Source organism: Aethalodelphis obliquidens, unplaced genomic scaffold, assembly GCF_003676395.1.
Source record: "Aethalodelphis obliquidens isolate GAN/ISIS:26980383/991018 unplaced genomic scaffold, ASM367639v1 scaffold29, whole genome shotgun sequence".
Taxonomy (NCBI): Eukaryota; Metazoa; Chordata; class Mammalia; order Artiodactyla; family Delphinidae; genus Aethalodelphis; species Aethalodelphis obliquidens.
Genome location: NW_020837973.1, coordinates 12,217,502 through 12,244,037, shown reverse-complemented (window position 1 = coordinate 12,244,037; position 26,536 = coordinate 12,217,502). Strand labels below are relative to the sequence as shown.

The 26,536-nt window shown below is 39.7% G+C and overlaps 1 long non-coding RNA gene across 10 annotated transcripts in view; it reads left to right on the top strand.

Annotated features, from left to right (window-relative positions):
- Nucleotides 1–26,536, top strand: part of LOC113630157 (uncharacterized) — a 58,049-nt gene that overhangs the window by 28,138 nt on the left and 3,375 nt on the right. For 8 of the 10 annotated variants that reach the window (XR_003436843.1, XR_003436849.1, XR_003436841.1 and 5 more), the window contains 4 exons: nucleotides 20,584–20,730; nucleotides 23,198–23,401; nucleotides 25,185–25,399; nucleotides 26,045–26,252. This is a non-coding gene — a long non-coding RNA (uncharacterized LOC113630157). Of the gene's footprint in view, nucleotides 1–20,583; nucleotides 20,731–23,197; nucleotides 23,402–23,835; nucleotides 24,293–25,184; nucleotides 25,400–26,044; nucleotides 26,253–26,536 lie in introns of all 10 variants that reach the window. The other 2 variants (XR_003436846.1, XR_003436845.1) reach the window with 2 other exon arrangements.

Genomic DNA, 26,536 nt, shown 5'->3' with positions numbered 1-26,536 from the left:
AATTGCTTTACAATGGTGTGACATTTTCTACTTTATAACAAAGTGAATCAGTTACACGTACACATATGTTCCCATATCTCTTCCCTCTTGCGTCTCCCTCCCTCCCAGCCTCCCTATCCCACCCCTCTAGGTGGTCACAAAGCACCGAGCTGATCTCCCTGTGCTATGCGGCTGCTTCCCACTAGCTATCTGTTTTACGTTTGGTAGTGTATATATGTCCATGCCACTCTCTCGCTTTGTCACAGCTTAACCCTTCCCCCTCCCCATATCCTCAAGTCCATTCTCTAGTAGGTCTGTGTCTTTGTTCCTGTCTTACCCCTAGGTTCTTCATGACTTTTTTTTTCTTAGATTCCATATATATGTGTTAGCATATGGTATTTGTCTTTCTCTTTCTGACTTACTTCACTCTGTATGACAGACTCTAGGTCTATCCACCTCACTACCAATAACTCAATTTCGTTTCCTTTTATGGCTGAGTAATATTCCATTGTATATATGTGCCACATCTTCTTTATTCATTCATCCGATGATGGACACTTAGGTTGTTTCCATCTCCTGGCTATTGTAAATAGAGCTGCAATGAACATTTTGGTACATGACTCTTTTTGAATTATGGTTTTCTCAGGGTATATGCCCAGTAGTGGGATTGCTGGGTCATATGGTAGTTCTATTTGTAGTTTTTTAAGGAACCTCCATCCTGTTCTCCATAGTGGCTGTACCAAGTCACATTCCCACCAGCATTGCAAGAGTGTTCCCTTTTCTCCACACCCTCTCCAGCATTTATTGTTTCTAGATTTTTTGATGATGGCCATTCTGACCGGTGTGAGATGATATCTCATTGTAGTTTTGATTTGCATTTCTCTAATGATTAATGATGTTGAGCACTCTTTCATGTGTTTGTTGGCAGTTTGTATATATTCTTTGGAGAAATGTCTATTTAGGTCTTCTGCCCATTTTTGGATTGGGATGTTTGTTTTTTTGTTATGGAGCTGCATGAGCTGCTTGTAAATTTTGGAGATTAATCCTTTGTCAGTTGCTTCATTTGCAAATATTTTCTCCCATTGTGAGGGTTGTCTTTTGGTCTTGTTTATGGTTTCCTTTGCTGTGTAAAAGCTTTGAAGTTTCATTAGTTCCCATTTGTTTATTTTTGTTTTTATTTCCATTTCTCTAGGAGGTGGGTCAACAAAGATCTTGCTGTGATTTATGTCATACAGTGTTCTGCCTATGTTTTCCTCTAAGAGTTTGATAGTTTCTGGCCTTACATTTAGGTCTTTAATCCATTTTGAGCTTATTTTTGTGTATGGCGTTAGGGAGTGTTCTAATCTCATACTTTTACATGTACCTGTCCAGTTTTCCCAGCACCACTTATTGAAGAGGCTGTCCTTTCTCCACTGTACATTCCTGCCTCCTTTATCGAAGATAAAGTGACCATATGTGCATGGGTTTATCTCTGGGCTTTTTATCCTGTTCCATTTATCTATATTTCTGTTTTTGTGCCAGTACCATACTGTCTTGATTACTGAAGCTTTGTAGTGTAGTCTGAAGTCAGGGAGCCTGATTCCTCCAACTCCGTTTTTCACTCTCAATTTGCCTTGGCTATTCGTGGTCTTTTGTGTTTCCATACAAATTGTGAAATTTTTTGTTCTAGTTGTGTGAAAAATGCCAGTGGTAGTTTGATAGGGATTGCATTGAATCTATAGATTGCTTTGGGTAGTAGAGTCATTTTCACAATGTTGATTCTTCCAATCCAAGAACATGGTATATCTCTCCATCTATTTGTATCATCTTTAATTTCTTTCATCAGTGTCTTATAATTTCCTACTTAGAGGTCTTTTGTCTCCTTAGGTAGGTTTATTCCTAGATATTTTATTCTTTGTGTTGCAATGGTAAATGGGAGTGTTTTCTTAATTTCACTTTCAGATTTTTCATCATGAGTGTATAGGAATGCCAGAGATTTCTGTGCATTAATTTTGTATCCTGCTACTTTACCAAATTCATTGATTAGCTCTAGTAGTTTTCTGGTAGCATCTTTAGGATTCTCTATGTATAGTATCATGTCATCTGCAAACAGTGACAGCTTTACTTCTTCTTTTCCAATTTGGATTCCTTTTATTTCCTTTTCTTCTCTGATTGCTGTGGATAAAACTTCCAAAACTATGTTGAATAAGAGTGGTGAGAGTGGGCAATCTTGTCTTGTTCCTGATCTTAGTGGAAATGCTTTCAGTTTTTCACCATTCAGGACGATGTTGGCTGTGGGTTTGTCATATATGGCCTTTATTATGTTGAGGAAAGTTCCCTCTATGCCTACTTTCTGCAGGGTTTTTATCATAAATGGGTGTTGAATTTTGTCAAAAACTTTCTCTGCATCGATTGAGATGACCGTATGGTTTTTCTCCTTCAGTTTGTTAATATGGTGTATCACATTGATTGATCTGCATATATTGAAGAATCCTTGCATTCCTGGAATAAATCCCACTTGATCCTTTTAATGTGCTGTTGGGTTCTGTTTGCTAGTATTTTGTTGAGGATTTTTGCATCTATGTTCATCAGTGATATTGGCCTGTAGTTTTCTTTCTTTGTGACATCCTTGTCTGGTTTTGGTATCAGTGTGATGGTGGTCTCGTAGAATGAGTTTGGGAGTGTTCCTCCCTCTGCTATATTTTGGAGGAGTTTGAGAAGGATAGGTGTTAGCTCTTCTCTAAATGTTTGATAGAATTCGCCTGTGAAGCCATCTGGTCCTGGGCTTTTGTTTGTTGGAAGATTTTTAATTACAGTCTCAATTTCATTACTTGTGATTGGTCTGTTCATATTTTCTATTTCTTCCTGATTCAGTCTTGGCAGGTTGTGCATTTCTAAGAATTTCTTCCAGGTTGTCCATTTTATTGGCATAGAGTTGCTTGTAGTAATCTCTTATGATCTTTTGTATTTCTGCAGTGTCAGTTGTTACTTCTCCTTTTTCATTTCTAGTTCTATTGATTTGAGTCTTCTCCCTTTTTTTCTTGATGAGTCTGGCTAATGGTATATCAATTTTGTTTATCTTCTCAAAGAACCAGCTTTTAGTTTTATTGATCTTTGCTATTGTTTCCTTCATTTCTTTTTCATTTATTTCTGATCTGATCTTTATGATTTCTTTCCTTCTGTTAACTTTGGGGTTTTTTTGTTCTTCTTTCCCTAATTGCTTTAGGTGCAAGGTTAGGTTGTTTATTCGAGATGTTTCCTGTTTCTTAAGTTAGGATTGTATTGCTATAAACTCCCCTCTTAGAACTGCTTTTGCTGCATCCCATAGGTTTTGGGTCATCGTGTCTCCATTGTCATTTGTTTCTAGGTATTTTTTGATTTCCTCTTTGATTTCTTCAGTGATCACTTCGTTATTAAGTAGTGTATTGTTTAGCCTCCATGTGTTTTTATTTTTTACAGATCTTTTCTTGTAGTTGATATCTAGTCTCATAGCATTGTGGTCGGAAAAGATACTTGATAGAATTTCAATTTTCTTAAATTTACCAAGGCTTGATTTGTGACCCAAGGCATGATCTATCCTGGAGAATGTTCCATGAGCACTTGAGAAAAATGTGTATTGTGTTGTTTTTGGATGTAATGTCCTATAAATATTAATTAAGTACATCTTGTTTAATGTATCATTTAAAGCTTGTGTTTCCTTATTTATTTTCATTTTGGATGATCTGTCCATTGGTGAAAGTGGAGTGTTAAAGTCCCCTACTATGAATGTGTTACTCTGGATTTCCTCTTTTATGGCTGTTAGTATTTGCCTTATGTATTGGGATGCTCCTATGTTGGGTGCATAAATATTTACAATTGTTATAGCTTCTTCTTGGATTGATCCCTTGATCATTATGTAGTTTCCTTCTTTGTCTCTTGCAATAGTCTTTATTTTAAAGTCTATTGTGTCTGATATGAGAATTGCTACTCCAGCTTTCTTTTGGTTTCCATTTGCATGGAGTATCTTTTTCCATCCCCTCACTTTCAGTCTGTATGTGTCTCTAGTCCTGAAGTGGGTCTCTTGTAGACAGCATCTATATGGGTCTTGTTTTTGTATCCATTCAGCCAGTCTGTGTCTTTTGGTGGGAGCATTTAGTCCATTTACATTTAAGGTAATTATCGATATGTATGTTCCTATTCCCATTTTCTTAATTGTTTTGGGTTTGTTATTGTAGGTCTTTTCCTTCTCTTGTGTTTCTTGCCTAGAGAGGATCCTTTAGCATTTGTTGTAAAGCTGGTTTGGTGGTGCTGAACTCTCTCAGCTTTTGCTTGTCTGTAAAGGTTTTAATTTCTCCATCAAATCTGAATGAGATCCTTGCTGTGTAGAGTAATCTTGGTTGTAGGTTTTTCTCCTTCATCACTTTAAATATGTCCTGTCAGTCCCTTCTGGCTTGCAGAGTTTCTGCTGAAAGATCAGCTGTTAACCTTATGGGGATTCCCTTGTATGTTATTTGTTTTTTTTCCCTTGCTGCTTTTAATATGTTTTCTTTGTACTTAATTTTTGACAGTTTGATCAATATGTGTCTTGGCATGTTTCTCCTTGGATTTATCCAGTATGTGACTCTCTGTGCTTCCTGGCCTTGATTAACTATTTCCTTTCCCATATTATGGATGTTTTCAATTATAATCTCTTCAAATATTTTCTCAGTCCCTTTCTTTTTCTCTTCTTCTTCTGGAACCCCTATAATTTGAATGTTGGTGCGTTTAATGTTGTCCCAGCGGTCTCTGAGACTGTCCTCAGTTCTTTTCATTCTTTTTTCTTTATTCTGCTCTGCAGTAGTTATTTCCACTATTTTATCTTCCAGGTCACTTATCCGTTCTTCTGCCTCAGTTATTCTGCTGTTTATCCCTTCTAGAGTATTTTTAATTTCATTTATTGTATTGTTCATCATTGCTTGTTTCATCTTTAGTTCTTCTAGGTCCTTGTTAAATGTTTCTTGCATTTTCTCTATTCTATTTCCAAGATTTTGGATCATCTTTACTATCATTATTCTGAATTCTTTTTCAGGTAGACTGCCTATTTCCTTTTCATTTATTAGGTCTGGTAGGTTTTTATCTTGTTCCTTCCTCTGCTGTGTGTTTTTCTGTATTCTCATTTTGCTTATCTTACTGTGTTTGGGGTCTCCTTTTTGCAGGTTCCTAGTTCCCTTTGTTTTGGTGTCTGTCTCCAGTGGCTAAAGTTGGTTCAGTGGGTTGTGTAGGCTGCCTGCTGGAGGGGACTAGTGCCTGTGTTCTGGTGAATGAGGCTGGATCTTATCTTTCTGGTGGGCAGGTCCACGTCTGGTGGTGTGTTTTGGGGTATCTGTGGACTTATGATTTTAGGCAGCCTCTCTGCTAATGGGTGGGGTTGTGTTTCTGTCTTGCTAGTTGTTTGACATAGAGTGTCCAGCACTCTAGCTTGCTGGTCGTTGAGTGAAGCTGGGTGCTGGTGTTGAGATGGAGATCTCTGGGAGATTTTCGCCATTTGATATTATGTGGAGCTGGGAGGTCTCTTGTAGACCAGTGTCCTGAAGTTGGCTCTCCCACCTCAGAGGCACAGCACTGACTCCTGGCTACAGCACCAAGAGCCTTTCATCCACACGGCTCAGAATAAAAGGGGGAAAAAGTAGAAAGAAAGAAAGAGAGAGAGAGGGGGAGAGAGGGAGGGAGGGAGGGAGAGAGAGAGAGAGAGAGAGAGGGAGGGAGAGAGAGAGAGGGAGAGAGAGAGGGGGAGAGAGAGGGAGGGAGGAAGGAAGGAAGGAAGAAAGAAGGAAAGAAAGAGGATAAAATAAAGTAAGATAAAATAAAATAATTAAAATAAAAAATAATTATTAAGAAAAAAAAATTTTTTTAAGTAAAAAACAAAAAACAGATGGATAGAACCCTAGGACAAATGGTGAAAGGAAAGCTATACAGACAAAATCTAACACAGAAGCATACACATACACACAAAAAGAGGAAAAGGGGAAAAAAATAATGAATCTTGCTCTCAAAGTCCCCCTCCTCAATTTGGGATGATTCATTGTGTATTCAGGTATTCCACAGCTGCAGGGTACATCAAGTTGATTGTGGAGCTTTAATCCGCTGCTCCTGAGGCTGCTGGGAGAGATTTCCCTTTCTCTTCTTTGTTCTTACAGCTCCCAGGGGCTCAGCTTTGGATTTGGCCCCGCCTCTGCCTGTAGGTCGCTGGAGGGCGTCTGTTCTTCCCTCAGTCAGGAAGGGCTTAAAGGAGCCGCTGCTTCGGGGACTCTGGATCACTCAGGCCCGGGGTTGGGGGGAGGGAGGGAGGGGCACGGAGTGCGGGGCGGGCCTGCAGCGTCAGAGGCGGCGTGATGTTGCGGCAGAGGCCGGCGTGACATTGCACCAGCCTGAGGCTCGCCCTGTGTTCTGGGGAGGTTGTCTCTGGATCCCGGGACCCTGGCAGTGGCGGGATGCACAGGCTCCCCAGAAGTGGGTGTGGAGAGTGACCTGTGCTCGCACACAGGCTTCTTGGTGGCGGCAGCAGCAGCCTTAGCGTCTCATGCCCGTCTCTGGGGTCTGCGCTTTTAGCAGTGGCTCGCGCCCGTCTCTGGAGCTCCTTTAAGCAGCGCTCTTAATCCCCTCTCCTCGAGCACCAGGAAACAGAGGGAAGAAAAAGTCTCTTGCCTCTTCGGCAGGTCCAGACTTTTTCCGGACTCCCTCCCGGCTAGCCGTGGCGCACTAACCCCCTGCAGGCTGTGTTCACGCCGCCAACCCCAGTCCTCTCCCTGCGCTCCGACTGAAGCCCGAGCCTCAGCTCCCAGCGGGCGGGGGAGCAGACAAGCCTCTCGGGCTGGTGAGTGCCGGTCAGCACCAATCCTCTGTGCGGGAATCTCCCCGCTTTGTCCTTCGCACCCCTGTTGCTGTGCTCTTCTCCGCAGCTCCGAAGCTTCCCCCTCCGCCACCCGCAGTCTCCGCCCGCGAAGCGGCTTCCTAGTGTGTGGAAACCTTTCCTCCTTCACGGCTCCCTTCCACTGGTGAAGGTCCCGTCCCTATTCTTTTGTCTCTGTTTATTCTTTTTTCTTGTGCCCTACCCAGGTACGTGGGGAGTTTCGTGCCTTTTGGGAGGTCTGAGGTCTTCTGCCAGCGTTCGGTAGGTGTTCTGTAGGAGTTGTTCCACGTGTAGAAGTATTTCTGATGTATCTGTGGGGAGGAAGGTGATCTCTGCGTCTTACTCTTCCGCCATCTTCCCCCTCTCTTCCCTATTGACTATTATTTATGTGACATTCCACTTTCTTCACAATTTGGTCCATCCTACCTTCTAAACTATAACATCTACACTCTTCAGTTGCCTGTGAGAATTAATTTCTCCGCCTATATTGGTTCCAAATGTAGATAGGAATAAAACAGGTTTATCAATATTTGTTTTCCATTAGTCTCTCAATTATAATGTGATCTCCTTTGGGTAAAGACTATACCATCATTCTTTCTGTCCCCACACCTGGCCCGGTTCCTGGCACAGAGTTAGTAACAAGTAAATATTTGCTTGGTTCGTTTGAAGTACAAAAAAAAAATTCTATTGAAATTAAATTTTCCTCCTCTTCCAGTAGAAGCTAGCTCTGGCAAAATTTCACAGTGTCTAATTGTTACCTGATTATCCAAAGCTTTATAACTGTTGCCCTTGGAGACATCCCAGCAGAGTGATATTACCTAGACCACCAGGTGATAGGAAATTTTGTTCCCCAGGTATCATAATAATTCCTAGTGAGACCTTCCCAGAATTTAGCTTTGTGAACTCCAGGTGAGCTTTGTCAGTTCTGTACCTGCTCTGAAATTTTTGACAAAGGAGAGGGTGGAGGTTGACAGAGCCCATGTTTCTGTAAAGCTCTCATCTTTCTGACATTATGTAGGGCAGGGTAATGACTGAAGTGGTGACTTGACTGAGAAGACTCTTATATGAGGATTTTTGTTGTAGACTATGTCTTCTCCATAACCCAGTAGTGAACAGTGGTTAAAGACAAAAACCAAAATCAAAAAAACCCAAAGCAAAATAAAACAAAAAAATTCTTGCTTTACTCTAATTCTGGTGACACCAGCAGAGAAAAGTTCAAAGCCAATTTTAATCATTCATAGCACCCTCAAAAGATGGAAAATTAAACCTGCAGTTTACTATCTTCTAGAGATCACAGTGACATCAAAAATAGAACTCAGGTCTTCTGACTCCCACTATATATTTATTTTTTAAAGTAAATGTACAGAGGAATTATTTGGGTAAAATATAAAAAGTATTTCAGATGGCCCTGTAATGACTTTAAGATACTAGGGGAAAACACTTTGAAAGATAAATAAATTAATAGTGAATTTCAGATGTTTGTAAATTAAGCTATTAGATAACTCTCATTTTCTGTCCAACAAAGTAAGCATTTAAAAATAAAGATTAATAAATATCATTTACCCTTATGAACAAATCAAACTTTGAATGTTTGAATGATTCTTCAGTTATACTGATAGCAATTATTGATTTTTAGCAGGAGGAAGAACATTCCCTTAACTGAAACAAATAATGGAAAACTGCCCATGTAGGGAAAATACATTTTTAGCTCAGGGATATGAGAAGATATTTTTCAACTCAGTGTAGGTGTTGGATAAATGCTATATTTGAAAGTTTTTAAAATTAAATTTATTTTATTTTTAATGATGTATAGTTGATTTACAATGTTCTGTTAGTTTCTGGTGTGTAACAAAGTGATTCAGTTATATATATATGTGTGTATATATATATATGAATATACTTTTTCATATTCTTTTCCATTATAGGTGATTACATGATATAGAATATAGTTCCCTGTGCTATACAGTAAATCCTTGTTTATCTATTTTATATATGGTAGTTTGTATCTGCTAATCTCAAACTCCTACTTCATCCCTCTTCCACCCCCTTTCCCCTTTGTAACCATACGTTTGTTTTCTATGTCAGTGAGTCCATTTCTGTTTTGAAAATAAGTTCATTTGTATCATATTTTAGATTCCACATATAAGTGATATCATACGATATTTGTATTTCTCTGTTGGGCTTACTTCACTTAGTATGATCATTTCTAGGTCCATCCATGTTGCTACAAATGGCATTATTTCATTCCTTTTAATGGCTGAGTAATATTCCATTGTGTGTGTGTGTGTGTGTGTGTGTATGTATGTATATATGTATATATATATATATATATATATATATATATATACCACATCTTCTTTATCCATTCATCCATCAATGGACACTTTGGTTTCCTCCCTTTCTTGGCTGTTGTAAATAGTGCCGCTATGATCATTGGGGTGAATGTATCTTTCCACATTAGTGTTTTCATCTTTTCTGGATATATAACTAGTAGTGGGATTGCTGGGTCATATGGTAATTCTATTTTTAGTTTTTTAAGGAACCTCCATACTGTTCTCCATAATAGTGGCTGCACCAATTTACATTCCCACCAAAAGTGTAGGAAGGTTCCCTTTTCTCCACACCCTCTCCAGCATTTGTTATTTTTAGATTTTTAAGATAATGGCCATTCTGACTGGTGTGAGGTAAGATCTCATTGTAATTTTGATTTGCATTTCTCTGATAATTAGTGATGTTGAGCAGCTTTTCATGTGCTGTTGGCCATCTATATGTCTTCTTTGGAGAAATGTCTGTTTAGGTCTTCTGTCCATTTTTTGATTGCATTGTTTGTTTTTTTGTTGAGTTGTATGATCTGTTTGTATAGTTTGGAAATTAATCCCTTGTCAGTCGCATCATTTGCATATATTTTCTGCCAGTGTGTAGGTCGTTTTTTCATTTTTTTTAAGATGTTGGGGGTAGGAGTTTATTAATTAATTTTTGCTGTGTTGGGTCATTTCTGTGCGAGGGCTATCTCTAGTTGTGGCAAGTGGGGGCCACTCTTCATCGCGGTGTGCGGGCCCCTCACTATCGCGGCCTCTCTTGTTGCGTAGCACAGGCTCCAGACGCACAGGCTCAGTAGTTGTGGCTCACAGGCCTAGTTGCTGCGCAGCATGTGGGATCCTCCCAGACCAGGGCTCGAACCCGTGTCCCCTGCATTAGCAGGCAGATTCTCAACCACTGCGCCACCAGGGAAGCCCCGTCTTTTCATTTTGTTTATGGTTTCTTTTGCTGTGCAAAGCTTATAAGTTTGATTAGGTTCCACTTGTTTAATTTTGCTTTTACTTCTATTGCCTTAGGAGACTGACCAAAGAAAACATTGCTATGATTTATGTCAGAGAATGTTTTGCCTATGTTCTCTTCTAGGAGTTTTATAATGCCCTGTCTTATATTTAAGTTTTTAAGTCATTTTGAGTTTATTTTTGTTATAGTGTGAGGATGTGTTCTAACTTCATTGATTTACATGCGGCTGTCCAGCTTTCCCAGCACCACTTACAGAAGAGACTCTTTTCTCCACTGTATATTCTTGCCTTCTTTATCGAAGATTAATTGACCACAGGTGTGTGGGTTTATTTCTGGGCTTTCTATTCTGTTCCATTGATCCATATGTCTGTTTTTGGGCCAGTAACATGGTGTTTTGATTACTGTAGCTTTGTAGTATTGTCTGAAGTCTGGGAGGGTTATGCCTCCTACTTCATTCTTTTTCCTCAGGATTGCTTTGGCAATTCTGGGTCTTTTATGGTTCCATATAAATTTTAGGATTATTTGTTCTAGTTCTGTGAAAACTGTCATGGGTAATTTGATAGGGATTGCATTAAATCTGTAGATTGCTTTGGGTAGTATCGTCATTTTAACTATTTTAATTCTTCCAATCCAAGAGCATGGGATATCTTTCCATTTCTTTAAATCATCTTCAGTTTCCTTTATTAATGTTTTATAGTTCTCAGCATATAAGTTTTCACCTCCTCAGTCAGGCTTATTCATAAGTATTTTATTTTTTTGGATGCGAATTTTAAAGGGATTTTTTTTTTACGTTCCCCTTCTTTTACGTTTTGCTTGTCTGAGAAATTCTTTATCTCTCCTTCTATTCTAAATGATAATCTTGCTGGGCAGAGTGTCCTAGGTTGCAGGTTTTTCCCTTTCAGGACTTTGAATATATCTTGCCACTTCTCTCTTGCAATGATTCTGTACAGAAATCAGCTTATAGCCTTATGGGGATTCCCTTGTGACTAACTCTTTGTTTTTCTCTTGGTACCTTTAGAATCTTCTCTTTATCTTCAACTTTTTCCATTTTAATTATAATATGTCTTGGTGTAGGTTTGTTTTGGACCCTCTGTGCTTCCTGTACGTAGATATCTGTTCCCTTCTTTAGGTTTGGGAAGTTTTCAGCCATAATTTTTTCAAATACATTTTTGATCCCCTTTTCTCTTTCTTCTCCTTCTGGGATCCCTATTATGTGTAGATTGGCTTGCTTTATATTGTCCCATAGGTCTCACAATGCTTTCATTTTTTTTTCGTTTGTCTTTCTGTCTGCTGTTCTCATTGGGTGGTTTCCATTATTTTATCTTCCAGATCACTTATTCATTGTTCTATATTATCTAGTTTGCTATTTATTGCCTTTAGCTTGGCTTTTGTCTCAGCAGATGAATTTTCTAATTTTTCTTGATTCCTCTTTATAGTTTCTAGCTCCTTGCTACAGTGATCTGCATTTCTATCGATAGCCTTTCTTAATTCCTTCAGTATTTTTATTACCTCCATTTTGAACTCGTGATCTAGCAGGCTGGAGAGGTCTCTTTCATTGTTTGTTCTTTCTGGGGATTTCTCTTATTCTTTTAATTGAGACTGGTTCCTCTGCTTCTTCATTTTTCTTATATTTCTCTGACTGTATGAATTTACCCACTGTGTTCTTGAGGGTGTGGGAGCATCCCTGTGTAACCTGCATGAGTCTTATATTTTTGGGGTGAAGACTGTTTTTAGTATGGATGCCTTCCACATCTCTCCTAAGTGTGTGCTGAGTGTTGTCTCCTTCATAGGGGGCTTGATTGGTGTTGTGGTGACCGCAGCCTGCACTGGATGTTGAGTGGGGCCTCCTCTTTGCTCTGTGGTTGTCACAGCCCTATTGGGGGCAGGGTCTGCTCCTTATTTGTTGAAGTATTAGCTCTCAGATCTGTTTCTGAGTTGCAGTTTGAGGTTGATGGTACTGGAGTACTTCCACTGCAAGAGGAGCCACTGAGTATTCCTTCATAAGAGCTTTCCACCTGGAAGTGTGCTCTCTGGGGTTGCCTGTCACCCATGCATGCTCAGAAAGTATACTGCCCTTGGTCCCACCTCAGCTGTGGGAATTCTGGCACCCAGCCTGGATGTCCCTTAGGCTCCATGCTCACAAAGCCACCAGCACAGATATGTTGATCAGGCCCCGTGACCCACCATAGTTCTACCCCTGGGTGCTACGGGATCAGCCCAGACCGCAGCTGCACCTCTGCATGCTTACACTTGCAAAGCCTGCAGCTGCTAACACCAGACCCACCCTAGCCATGGGAGCACCAGTAATCCACCTGGATGTCCCATAGGTGCGAAGTTTACAAAGGCCCTGGTGGTGTAAATCACCAATGTCATACAGCTGTAGGGATATGGCTCTGCAGATTTTAGCCCTGCTTCAAAGTCACATGGACCCAGGGATCAGTTCAGACTTCAGCCCTGCCTCTGCGTGCCAGCAACCCACTGGCACTTGCATGCTCCCAGAGCTTGTAGAGGCAGATGCATGCCTGCTGTAGGCACACATAGAATGAGGCTGCTCTGTCACGGCCCTGCCCCTCACTCCCTGCACATGTTAACAATGGGGCTGCTACGGCAGATCTGGGCTCTGTCCTGAGCACACCCCCAGTTGCGACCTGGACCCCACTCCAGCTCCTTTGGGCTGTCTCCCTGCAGCCAACCCCAGTCCTCTCCACTGAAGCCTGAGTTTCAGCACCAAGACCCTGCACACACCAGCAGATGCACATCTCAGGCTGGGGAGTGCAGTGAGGTGTCCAGGACCGTCTGTCCTGGTCTGTCTCTGTTCTGCCTGCCATAAGCCAGTTGCTGCACTCTCCTGTGAGCCTCTGAAGCTCCCTATTTGTCCCAAATGATCTCCCAACTGGTGAAGGGAGTTCCCAGGGTGAGGAAAGCCTTCTTTCACAGCTCCCTCCCAGGGGCGCAGGTCCCATCCTAATTCCTTTTATTTTTTTCCTTTCACCCTATCTGGTTAAATAGTTATCTTTCTTGTAGTTTTAGTTGTATGAGATCTTCTGCCAGCATTCAGTAGGTACTCTGTGAGAACTGTTCCACATGCAGATGTATTTTTGATGTGTCTGTGGGAGGAGGTGTGCTCTACATCCTTCTATTACACCATCTTGATCTCTCAACCTTGAAACTTTTTAAAGGAATAAAATTGATCTCAGTTAACTCACTAGACTCTTTTTTTTATTCTGCTTTCCAATAAGGGGGAAAAGCTCTTGCTGATGTAAATATTTTCCAATTAAAAAATAGTTTAATCTTTCTCTGATTGTGTGAGAGGAATATATTTTATTGCCAAAGAATAAAATTTGAAAACAGGGGTTTAATACTTATTAGTATATAAAACAGTTCTATGCTTCCATCCCTTTTTTCCTTGGCTATCATTTTCAAGCAGAGTTTGTTTTATTGATAGGAGAGTAGGTTCCACACAATGAGAAAAGTACAGTGTTATAGTGAGGCATACCTCTTCTCCTGCAGGGAACAGATGCCACACATTCTGCATCGTCCAGTTTTATAAGCAAGCCTTTTACCAGAGAACCACTAAAATTTTTCTTTCATATAATATTTGCCAACAATTATGTTGTAAATGAGTTCCTTCCTTCGTAATGAGCTACTTGGAGCATAGATACTGGAATTCTTTTTTTTTTCTTTTTTTATTTGTGTATTTCTGTTCTTTTTCTACAATTTTTAAATTGAAGTATAGTTGATTTATAATATTGTATTAGTTTCAGGTGTACCTCAAAGTGATTTGATTATACGTGTGTGTGTGTGTGTGTGTGTGTGTGTGTGTGTGTGTGTGTATATCCTCTTTAAGAATTCTCTTCCGGGCTTCCCTGGTGGCGCAGTGGTTGGGAGTCCGCCTGCCGATGCAGGGGACGCGGGTTCATGCCCCGGTCCAGGAGGATCCCGCGTGCTGCGGAGCGGCTGGGCCCGTGAGCCATGGCCGCTGAGCCTGCGCGTCCGGAGCCTGTGCTCCGCCACGGGAGAGGCCACGGCAATGAGAGGCCCACGTACTGCAAAAAAAATTAAAAAAAAATTATCTTCCATTATAGGTTATTACAAGATATTGTATACAGTCCCTGTCCTGTATATAGTAAATCCTTGTTGTTTACCCATTTTATATGTGGTAGTGTGCATCTGTAAATCCCATACTCCCAATTTATCCCTCTCCCCTTCCCCTTTGGTAACCATAGGTTTGTCTTCTATGTCAGTGAGTCCATTTCTGTTTTGTAAATAAGTTTGTTTGCACTATTTTTTAGATTCCACATATAAGTGACATCATATATTTGTCTTTCTCTGTCTGACTTGTTTCAGTATGATAATCTCTAGGTCCATCTATGTTGCTACAAGTGGCATTATTCTTTTTTATGGCTGAGTAATATTCCATCAGAGAAGGATCACTGTGTTGAAAACAGTCATTTACACTATCAAGAAAGTGAAAAGACAACCCACAGCACGAGAGAAAATATTTCTAAATGATATATTTGATAAAGGATTTGTATCCAGAATATATAAAAAACTCTTTCACCTTAACAATAAAAAGAAAAACCACCCAAATTTTTAAAAATGTGCAAAAAATTTGAATGGCCATTTCTCCAAAGAAGATGACAGGTGTCCAATAAGTACATGAAAAGATGCTCAAAGTCATTAGTCATTACAGAAATGCAAGTCAACCACAATGAGATACAATTTCACACCCACTAGGATGACTAATATTAAAAAAATAGACAATAACAGTTGTTGAAAAGGATGAGGAAAAATTGGAATACTCATACATTGCTGGTGGCAAGTGCTTTGGAAAAGTGTTTGACAGATCCTCAAAATATTAAAAAGATCATATAACCCAGCAGTTCCATTCCTGGGTATACACACAAGAGAACTGAAAACATATAGCCGCACAAATAAACTTGTACATAGATGTTCACAGCAGCATAGCCCAAAAGGAGAAGCAATTTAAATGTTCATTAACTGATGAATAGAATGTGGTATATTCATACAATGGATTATTGTTTGTCAGTAAACTTAATGAAGTATTGATACATATCACAACATGGATAGTCCTCAAAAACAGTATGCTATGTGAAAGAAGTAAGTTACAAATGGCCACATATTGTATGATTCCATCTATATGAAAAGTCCAGAATAGGCAAATCTATAGAGATAGTAGATTCCTGGTTCCAGAGGCTGAGGAGAGGGGTTTCTTTGGGTTTTTTCAGCAGTAATAAAAATATTCTAAAATTACATAATGGTGATAATTCCACAACTTTGTGACTATACTAAAATCTAGTGAATTATAGCATTAAATTTACCTTTTAAAATAATAACAAAGCTATAATTAAAAATATTATAAAATCCTTAAAATATTTAGAAAGGAAAATTTGTTAGAAGTAGAATTTTTTATTGATAGTATTGTCATTGGTAATAGAAGCCCAGAAGAAAATATGTAGGAAAACTGGTTGAGGCCATCTTCTAACCTGTTCGCCTCATGGAAGGTTCAGCACCAAGGACAGCTCCCCTGCCTGCCATCTTTTCAAAATTAGCTTACAAAAGGCTACCAAAGTCCTGCAAAAGTTTTCTAAAAGTGACATTTCTATTATGCTTTTCTTCTTTTCAACACTGCTGTATATTATGGCAGCTATGCTTGTGTTCATTTGTACATTTCGTAAGCAGTTGACCAGAAGACAAAGGATCTGCTACGACACTTCATTAATCCACTTAGCAAAATATATCGTTGTGTGCCAGGCACTCAGTTAGCATGAGTTCTTAGACAAGTCACTTGCCTCTATTAGCTTCATTTTCGTATCTAAACCTTGTGAATAATTATACATGCATGATAAACTAAGACAATATTTGTGAAATAAGTCATATGACTTGTATTCATGAAGTTATTTTTATTACTGAATTGTTGAGCAAATCATCCCATTGCATTATTGAGGAATTTATTTTATTCTGGGTGCACGTAATATCCTGTGACACTAGAAGCCCAGACTAGTGTCTGGGTCATACTCAGGCTTAAGATTAATTCTGTTAAGAGCCTTCATGGTAAGAATAATCTTCTTAAGCATGCTTCACATGGGCTCAAATTTCTAAGACATAATCCTGGCCCTGGCCTGGAAATGGGCCCATTTTCTAAAGATGAGGAAAGGATTAAAAGTTATATATCCAATCCTTCACCTTTCTAAATTTAGTCCAAAGATGAACTTCAGCACATAATTGCAGCTACATGTCCCCTACACATATTTCCATGTGATCAGTCCTGTCATAACAGACTTCATCTGTATGGTAGATGTTAATTCTAACCTCATACAACACTGTTATAAAAGAATTGTGTAAAAAATAGCACTTCAAAATAAGAAATTATATAGAAAGTTCCCACAAATGTTTGAACAGAAAAATTGTGTCAAATCATGTGATGTCATGTTTTCATCTGTATGACTGTGGGTGGGAGAGGGAAAAGATGACCTACAAAGACCTAACTAAAAATGTATGGTTCAGTCTCACTGGCTTTCATTATTCTCATTCTTACTCAGATGGTTCAACTTTAGTTGCCATTTACCAATCTTATTTGTATTTAAAAATCAACATAACTAGAACAGGATGCTTAACTCTGCCAAATTCCATGAAGCCAGATGCTGCTTCCTTAAGAAGAAAAAGAAGTACATAAAAATTACTGATTTTTAAAGGGAACAGGGTGGAAGGCAGCCATTTGATCTCTCAACGTCCATTATTTCCTTTGCTCTGGCTTAAGTAAACATGTTGTGTAAGAGGTCAGAGTACATTTCCGTAGGAGCCCTGGAATTTCTTAACACAAACATCGTAAATAGTACTTCTGTTCCTGGAGAAAAGAAAGAGCATCACCCTGAGCAGGCACACAGGAGCCCCTATCATTCTGAGAAGCTGGGAGTGGATCTTGAGTCCAGATGTTTTCAAAAGCAAACACTTCCCATTTCCATTTCATTTATTCTTTCTTTAACCCTTACTTTCTCCTTCAGTGATTATTTATTGCTTTCTTCAACTATAAGCCCATCTGCAAGATGGCTATTCTTTTGTGGGGCACAGAATTTCAACAGTTTGCTTCATTTCCTTAATGATTTTCCTGACTTGCCCACCTGCCTATACTCTTCTTCAAGGTTTAATTTAGACGTGCCATGTCATTTCATATCACCCAGCAACATTTATTATATTTAGAATATCTTTTTCCCAAATGTATTAATGTGGTTTCTTTCTGGTCAGTTTTAGAGGCCCATCAGAAAAAAAAAAAAAAAACAACCCATAATAATTAATACATATTTATGGGAGCACTTGAGATGAGAGACTGAAACAAATTTATACTGAAAAAATTCATATAATATTTATAAATAAGCCACCAACACAAACCACTATATCAAATTCCTTCAGGCTAAAGGCAAGCCTTATCATGTCTATTATATTGGGCTTTGGACCATAAATTCAATTCCCACAGTTCATAGCACAAAAGCATTTGCAAACCTTGCCCTCCTCAATTTGGACCCCAGACTCAGGAATGCAGTGGGATCTTGCGTTGCAGGTAGACTCCACATTCTTGGTATGACGCTCAACCCTGTGAAAATTTCCCCATGATTCCTCTTCCTTTTTCCAGTACCAAGAAAGGTATGTTTTGGTCACCCAGTGTCCATGAGCCCTTCCTTAGAACACCCTGAATTCTTTTGGGGAAATAGCCTTCCCTCTCTATGTGCATGTGATTTTGGTAGAACTGTGATTACAGGAAGCAGCCCTCCTGCTATCAAGACCCTAAGCGGTCCTGAGCACCTCCTAGTAGGTCCTAGTGTATCTAGAGAGTGAGCACATGATGAGTGAGTCCAGTGCTTTTTTCTGGGACTTTGACACTTGAGCCAGTGATGTAAGTTTGAAGTAAGACTGGAATTCACTAGTTCAGTGGAAGCAACCCAACCAGACTGCTGCTGCTATGGACGATCCCTGGAATTCCTGCTTCCTCCTTCTGGAGCTGCCTCAATTCCAAGACTAATTTTCTGGTCTTCCCAATGATTTTCTTTCCTTTAAGTCAGCCAAAGTCAGTTCCTGCTACCTGCAACCAAAGAACTCTGACCGACTCTCACTTCAGGTGGAGTTTCTTGCCATGTTTAATGACTACCTACAACAACAGCCAGTGCCCTGTGCTAATACCAGATAAGATGCTAAAGCATTTACAGGGCTGGAACTATCTTGGGAGAATTATTGCACAAAAGGTCTTCATTTTCCTTCCACAAAACTAGAGAGTCAAAGAACCACTCACTATAAAAGGAATTTGAGTCATGATTTTCTGTATCTTCCAACCTCATACATTTATTTTTAAATTTCAATATTTTGTTATAAAAGTTATATGGAAGGTCAAGAATCTAAGAATAAAATTAACCACAATCACATCCTAGGTCAATTCAATGTTTTCACTTGTTCATGTCATCTTCTAATCCTGGTCTATGTTCAGAACACATTTTTATTATCAACAACACTGTCATAGATTATATTTAACACTTCTTGTTATTTTATCATGCATCTGTTTCCATTTTGTCAGTCTCCTTTTGTTTTTCCCTCACCTCTCCCTCCTACTACCCATAGATAAACAAATACTAACAGCAACTCTGTATGTTGCTTTTTCCACTTCACAGCGCACCAGGAATTCCCTCCAGTCAGCTGGATCTAATTCATTCTTTTTATTTCGAGTGTTTGTAACCATTTACATGTAATGGTTGTGATTAAATCTACCATCTGGATGTTTGTTCCCTATTTATCCCATCTGTTCTCTGTTCATTTTTTACCCTTATTTCCTGTTATTGGTTTCTTAGCTATACCTCTACCTTTTAGCTTTTAGTGGTTGTGCTAATGTTTATAATATATATCCTCAACTTACCAAGTTTACTTTAATAATGTTTGAATATTGTATAATAACCTTATAACAATATACTTCCATTTTCCCCTTCCATCCTTTGTGCTATTGTTGTCATACATTTTATTTCTGCATAAGTTATGAACACATGTTTATTTTTGCTTTATATAGGTAATTAGTCATAGAAGAGATTTAAAAGTGAAAAAATACTTTCATATTTACCCACATATTTACCATTTCTTGTACTCCTCATTCCTTTGTTAGATCCAAGTTTCCATCTGGTTTTATTTTTCTTCTATCTAAAGAACTTCCTCTAACAATACTTATAGTGATGTTAACTGGCAAAGCCTCTCAGCTTTTGTTTGTCTTAATAAGTCTTTATTTCACCTTAAGGTAAAATTTTTAAAGAAGATTTTTGCTGGATATAGAACTCTATGTTGACAGTATTTTTTCTTTCATTCTACAATTTAAAGATGTCCATGGTCTTCTGACTTGCATCATTTCTGAAATCTGCTCTCATTCTTATCCTTATTCCTCTGTACACCATGTGCCTTTTTCCTCTGGCTGATTTTAAGATTTTCTCTTTATCACTGTCTTTCAGAAATTTGATTTTGATGTACTTTGATGTTACTGTGTGTGTGTGTGTGTGTGTGTGTGTGTGTGTGTGTGTGTGTGTTTATGCTACTTCAGGTTCCTTAAGGTCCTTAGATCTGTGGGTTCATAGTTTTTATTAAATTTGGAAGTTTTTCAGCCATTATTTCTTCAAATATCTTTCTGTCTCCCTCTCCTTTCCTCCTGCCAACACACACTTTTCTGGGACTCCAGTCAAACATATAATGAACCACTCTATATTATCCCCAGGTCATTGAGGCCTGATTTATTTAGTTAGTTAATGTTTCAGATTGAATAGTTTGTACTGCTACATCTTCAGGTTCCCTGGTCTTTTTCCATGTCTAAGCTGCAGTTAGTCCCACCCAGTGTATTTTTTCACTTCAGATATCTTAATTTTCATCTCTAGAAGTTCCAATTGGTTCTTTATGTCTTCACTGTCTCTCCTGATTATATTCATATTATTTAAAGATCCTTAAACATGTTGAGCATGTTTGTAATAGCTATTTCATTGTCTTTGAATACTAATTTCACTATCTCTGTCATTGGTGGGTCTTTTTCTATTGACTCTTTTTCTCCTCCTGGTTATGGGTCATAGTTCCTGATTCTTGGCATGTCTAGTATTTTTTTTTGGGATCCTGAACATTGAGTCGTTAGATCATTGAGTATCTGAACTTAGCTATCCTCCTTTAAAGAATGTTGGTTTTGTTCTGGAAGCTAGTTAAAGTCCTGGAAGATCAGATTGGTTTGATCCTTTCATGGCTTCTTTTTAAGTGTTTAAGGGTACATCTGGAGTAGTCTCTATTCTGGGCTAGTTTAGCTCTACTACTAAGGTGTGACCCTCTGGGTCTCTTGCACAGTCACTTTGGATGCTGGTCTCTTGAAGGCATAATGTGAAAAGATCCATGGCTTGACCTTGACCTGAAAGATCCTTGGCAAGAGATTCATAAAATCCTCTCTCCACATGGTACAGCTTGAGACCAAAGAGTCACTGTGAGGGAACATGGAACTGAGGTTGCCTGCAGTTGCATAGAGGGACCCAACGTATGGCTGGATGCTGAGAAACAGAATGCTCCTGTGAAGAAAAGTGGCTGGCGGATAGTGGGTCATTAATCACCAGGTCAGTACTTCAGTGTGATACTTGATTCCTCTGTATACAAGGACTTGGCAGCGTTTTGGCCTGCTACATAGATGATGCTGAACTTTCTGGTCCCTGTTAGGATTAAATGGCACTGAAGGTTGCATTAATGTACGAGGTCCTAATGCATCTCCTCAGGACCATCAGCCTACAAATAGGAACTTAGAGGCATTGCTACAATTTTGAAGCAGTTGTCCTTTACCACGTCTTTGCTTAATTCCTAAACTTCATAAAAGTTGTTAAATGGTTTTATGTTGAGAGATTTCTTCATATTTGAAGAAGCATATCTTGTTTCACTCATTTGAAAATGACTTTGGTTACTATTTTTCATCACTGTCCTTTGTTCAACACAATAACTGACTTTGAAAATCGCATTATCTGGGGATGGTTTAGGAGTAAAGTAAGGGAGATGGCTTGGAACAATTTGAAATCATTTCACCATATCTATTTACTTCTTTTTCCCTGAGCTGGGGTAAGTATAGGTTTAGCACCAACCATATCTATTTTATAAGGTGTTTGCTTCTTCCCACATGGATATTCAACTTGGTGTCTGAGGTTATTAAAATGAAGCTTTAAGTCTGACTGCTTTTTTTATTGTGGTTTTTACAGCATTGTTCAACACACTCATTCCATTAGGTCTTGCCGACCATTAGTTTGTGGGAAATAGTTCCTCTTCTCTGTATGTTTAAGCCTAAACTTACATTGGCTTAGTTTAGTTGCATTGTTAACCTTTGAAATGTAGGTAATTTTAATGTCCCCAACACAGGTTGGCCCAGAAATAGATTTAGTGAATATTCATTTACAACACCAAACTATCTTTTCTGATATCCACCATGAGGCTCTCCAAAGATTTCCCGTTGTTTTTATTTACTTAGTGTCTAGAAAGCCACACATGTAATCTGACGGATGAGAACAACCAGCAGGTTTACCCTTCGAAGGGTCTGGGTTTTCTGCTCTGTTCCCTGGCTCCACGCTGTATCTTAACAAATATAATATCCTGTAGAAGGAATAAGGCATAGGGAAAACAACACCTCATTACAGTAAACACTAAACTAACCTGTGACAGAGCTGTTGGGAATTCTGTGCATAAGGTTCCAGACAACCTTGGCACTTAGGCTTAAGAGTGCAGGAGCCAGTCTCCACTGTCCATAAGAGTTTACTACCCAGGGCACAAAGAGAACAACAAATTAAGGAAGTCGTCATGGAACTTGGAGGAAGCAGACAATGCTAAATTTACCCTTTGCAACATGAAGTTCAAGTACTGGAGCCCAGAGCACTTTACAGAGCTAGCCAACCGCAGGCCAAAAATGGGGCTGAAAACACACGTAGTTGAAGTTTAGAGGACAGAACTGTAAATCCCTTTTCCATCAAAAAGCTGCAGGAAAGCTCGCAGGACTTCGGTCTGCATTTGAAAAACAGCACATGTGTGTCTTTTAGGCTATTTAAGCAGATCAACAGCAACAAACCTGCACACGAAGGGAATTACTCCGGACACCTGTAACTCTTTTTTTTTCCTATCTCCCCTCCGACCGCTAAGAAAACTGCCTCATGAGGGCAACCTTGTGTGACTCTTACCCTAAAACTTTGATGTTACCTGCATTTGTCTTTGTTCTTCTCTGATGAACTCGTTAACATTTCTATCGGTGAGGATGCTAATTGGATGATTACCAACCTTAACTACGAGGTGCTCTGAACTACGCTGATTCTTCTTCCTTCGCTGAAGGTCACTCATGTGTGCACCTGAGCTGTGAAAACTCCACGTGTATTTGATATGGTTTGAGGCACGCCCTGAACACACCTGCTTCCCAGAAACTTCGAATCTGTGCTGCAGGCGCCTGGGCCCCATGCCTTGGCCACAGATGATTGGATAGAGTTGTGCACGTGGTTCAAGGACCGTAGGTCGGCTGAGCCAATCAGATTCTACTTCTCAGGATTTTGGACTGGTGAGCTAAGATGCAGCTTCCTTCAGTGGCAGGAGCACCCTTGTGTGCCCGGAGGATGAAGAGTGGGAGATGGAGGTGGAGAGAGACAAAGAGACGAAAGGAAATAGAGATCATGTACAGAGTGAGGCGGGGAAATCTTGAGCGATGAGACCATCTCTCCGTGGATTGTGAGAGATGCTGCTGGAAGCTTTACTTCTTGGCTCTCTAAGTCCCAGGTGCCTTCCAGGAGGACTGGCTGTACTTCCTGCCCTGTCGGTCTGTGGGATTCTCCTTATGGAACTGACTTAAGTGGTTTCCTATCTTCACAACCTAACTGCTTGAACAGAACCCAAAATATGTTAGACACATACTTCTTGTGTTTCTGGCAAGACTGGCTTTTAGGCTCAGGCAGTATTTCATATTAATCATAAAACAGCAACTTAGGCTCATAAACATTTGTCATTCACACTAAAATCCCACACAGAATTGGAATTCATGGATTTGCTCAAAACTCTTCCTTATTACAGACGTTGAGCCCGTGCCCCCTCTTCAGGCCACTATCGACGAGGCCTGTGAGGGTCAAACAGTGTGCCTTTCAGATGCGTGAAGACCCTAGGAACCAAGGCGTGATGGATGTGTCTGGTGGAGAAGAGACCATTACAAGCCACTCGTTGTTTAAGAACTCTCTCCTGTCCCATTTGCCACCAAAAGTTATTTCCTCTGTGTTGGTGGTAAGTTTCCAGGCCTTCATTTTTCCTGATGTCAGTTGTGCATGCCAAGGGGTGTGTCCTGCTTCTGACTTTGATAAATACCTGAGGTGGTCTCAGGCTGCTATGCCCTTGCTTCCCTGTTTGCCACACCAGCCTCACCCTACACCACTGTCCCCTACCTGCGACCTGCCAGGAGGCTCTGCAGAGTCCAGGCTGGGGTCAGGCCTCTTCCACCAGCAGTGCAACATGGCACGTGTGTTCCCCAGACACATTAAGTTTCTGTTCATTGTTAGGAGTCCGTGACCCCAATAAGCAATGTTTTTTCATGAGCTATATTTGTTTAAGAACCTGTTTCTCGGTGAACTCAATGTCCTTGGTTAATTTTAACCTCACTAAAGATAAAATGTTAACAATACTTGGTTTGACCTCTTATGTCTATCATGGCCATTCCATAGGTCTCTCTGACTGGATGAATACGTCGGGGTATCATTAACTTCAGGGAGCTTCTCTCCCCAGGACTACATCTAAAAACTTTGTCTCTTCAAGTCCTGGATCAATAAAAAAAGAAGGAAAAAAGTCATCACACTATGAGATTCTTTGCTTCTTCAAGAAGGTTAACAGCTGAGTGTGGCTTTCACTACCAACCTGTGATTCGGAATTCATTTGATATTAGTATGAGCACTGTTCTAGTCACAATATAAGACCCACACTCCTTCCCACAGGAGCTTGAAATCCAGTAAAGAAAGAAATGTGATGAAGATTTTTGTTAACCATAACGAACTGAAATCAAAAGGAGGTTCTTGCTGATTTCCGCTAAGAGAATGTAGAAACCTAGGGAAGCCTTCTCAAAAAGGTAGCAGATGTAACTGGGACTATCTGATGGCTGATCCAAGGACCTCCGCCAAGCAGAGGGTATGACTCAGAGGAGAGATCCCAGCCCCTACGCACCTCCTCAGTCAGGTGCCCTGAGCAAGGCACGTACTGGGCAACTCTACACAAAAGTTGGACCAATAGCAAAACAACAAAACGAAAGAACTGCCCTCCCGTTCTGGGCAAAATCCCAAGCTCCCAGATAAATAACATCAGAAGCTATTGATCCTTGCCTGAAACTCATGTTTCACTGCTACTAAAGGGTGCTCTACAGACCAGTGCCACATAGCAAACTCTTTCTGCCCATCTGCAAGAATGTACAGAAACTGAGAGCAAGTGTTTAGAAACTTTTATAGCAATTTGATCTCAGTGCAACATTTTAATTTAATTTTACAAAAGTGCCAGTCTGCAAAGAATTGGAAATTTTAAGAACAGGTCCATCACCACAGATTCACCACGGATAGTTTTATAAGCACTGTTCTGTCACAGTTTTCAAAGGAAAAAGCCACTTGACTTCCTGCTTTAAAAAGAATCATGTGACATTTCCTTTTCCTGTACAGTACATGGAGTGTCTTCCAGTCTGCTAGCACCTAGAAGGACACACAGGAGGGACAGCTGAAAATGCAACCAGTAATACAACTGGCCTCACAAGCCGACTGAAGTGTCCACTCTTATCTTGTGAAATATAAACCAAGTGGAAAAATTAATTTCTCATTTACCACTTTCTGACTAATGAATTTAAACGTAGATCAAACATACACCAGTGCTCAGTTTTTAATCTATCCAGCATGCTTAATTATAGCTAAGGGTAGCTTCTGATAAGAGATATAAACATATATTTATCTTTCCTATTTAGCTATAATGATACAAATATTTTATAATAAACATCATTTTCACCAGGTATCACCTCATCTCTGCTCCTTTTTTATTTAAGGGAGTCATAAATGTGTCTACTTGGAATCACATACGGGAAGTTCCAGAACATTCATGCAGCTTTTCAGGTCTTCACCCCCACCGTCAGTTTACACCAGCTGCTTCTCATCACCTAGCCCTGGGGTCCTTCCCATGAAGTTCGGTCCAACAGAGAAGCCAGCACCCAAAGGAAGTCCATGCACACACTGAGCAGAGGACAAAAGCCGAGACTTGAAGGTACATGAAGTAGATCCCAAGTTGCTTCCCAGATTCTGTCTTTGGGGATGACAGTGATAAAAAGACATGGGGCCAGGAAAGTCTCAGGCCTTCATGTTTGTCCTTATAAAGGTGTTGATGTATGGTAAGGAGCAATGGAGTAAAGTTATACGTTGTCCATGAAGCCTTCTAGCATTACCGATTTGACCTTCACCCCACCTTTTCAAACTCGAGGATGAGTAAAACAGAATAGTAAAATGCCATGCTGATAGTTTTAACTACCATCCTCTATATGGTTCTGTCCAGATGTTCCGTCTGAGGTTTTATAAGTTAGAAATAAGAAAGCCTATTCGTAAACAAAGAATATTATTTCAATGGAAAAAATATTTCTGTACCTCAGGAATGCTTCTTAGGGCACATTCCTCATTTAAATAAACTACTTGTACAGAAATGGGTTTTACAACCCATCTAGACTAAGTTGAAAATACTTAAAGTGAGCATTTAAAAAAATTTTAGGAAATTGTCTTGACTAAACTTTCCAAGTGACTAAGTGACACTGGTGGCAGCAAAATGACTTAAATAATCTGAGACCTGATGACGTTGACTATGAGGACCAATGGATCAATTATATTCAGAACTCTGTTTTTGTTTTTTTTTTTTTAACAGAGAGTGGTATTTTCTCCAGAGACACCAGATAGGAATATAAGTTGAATGTCCCACATGTGGTCCACTCATCCACGCTGGCTTTGAACCACACTCATTCCACGCTGAGCTCTTGTTTCCTAAAGCGCATTCTATGGTCTTCCAGTGCAGACATATGGCACGCACTTCTGGCTGTTCTACAGAGCCTTCTGGTCCAGGGCTGACTGAATATGTGAGTAGTTTTTCTATCACTTATAAACCATGTTGATATTAGGCATAAATGTAGTCCAGATAAGCTTTCATTTTCTTAGCCTAGAGGAGTATGACAGGATTAAAACCAAAGTGAATTGAGGGACGACTCAACTGTTTTCAGCAAATAATATAGAAGTGATTGTACCATTTGGACCCACTTAATTTTGTGTCTGACTATAAAGCAAACATTGTGACAAATGGGATTTGAAGGAAACTGAGTGACTATAGAGAAAAGTATAGTCTATATACTTTTATACTATATAG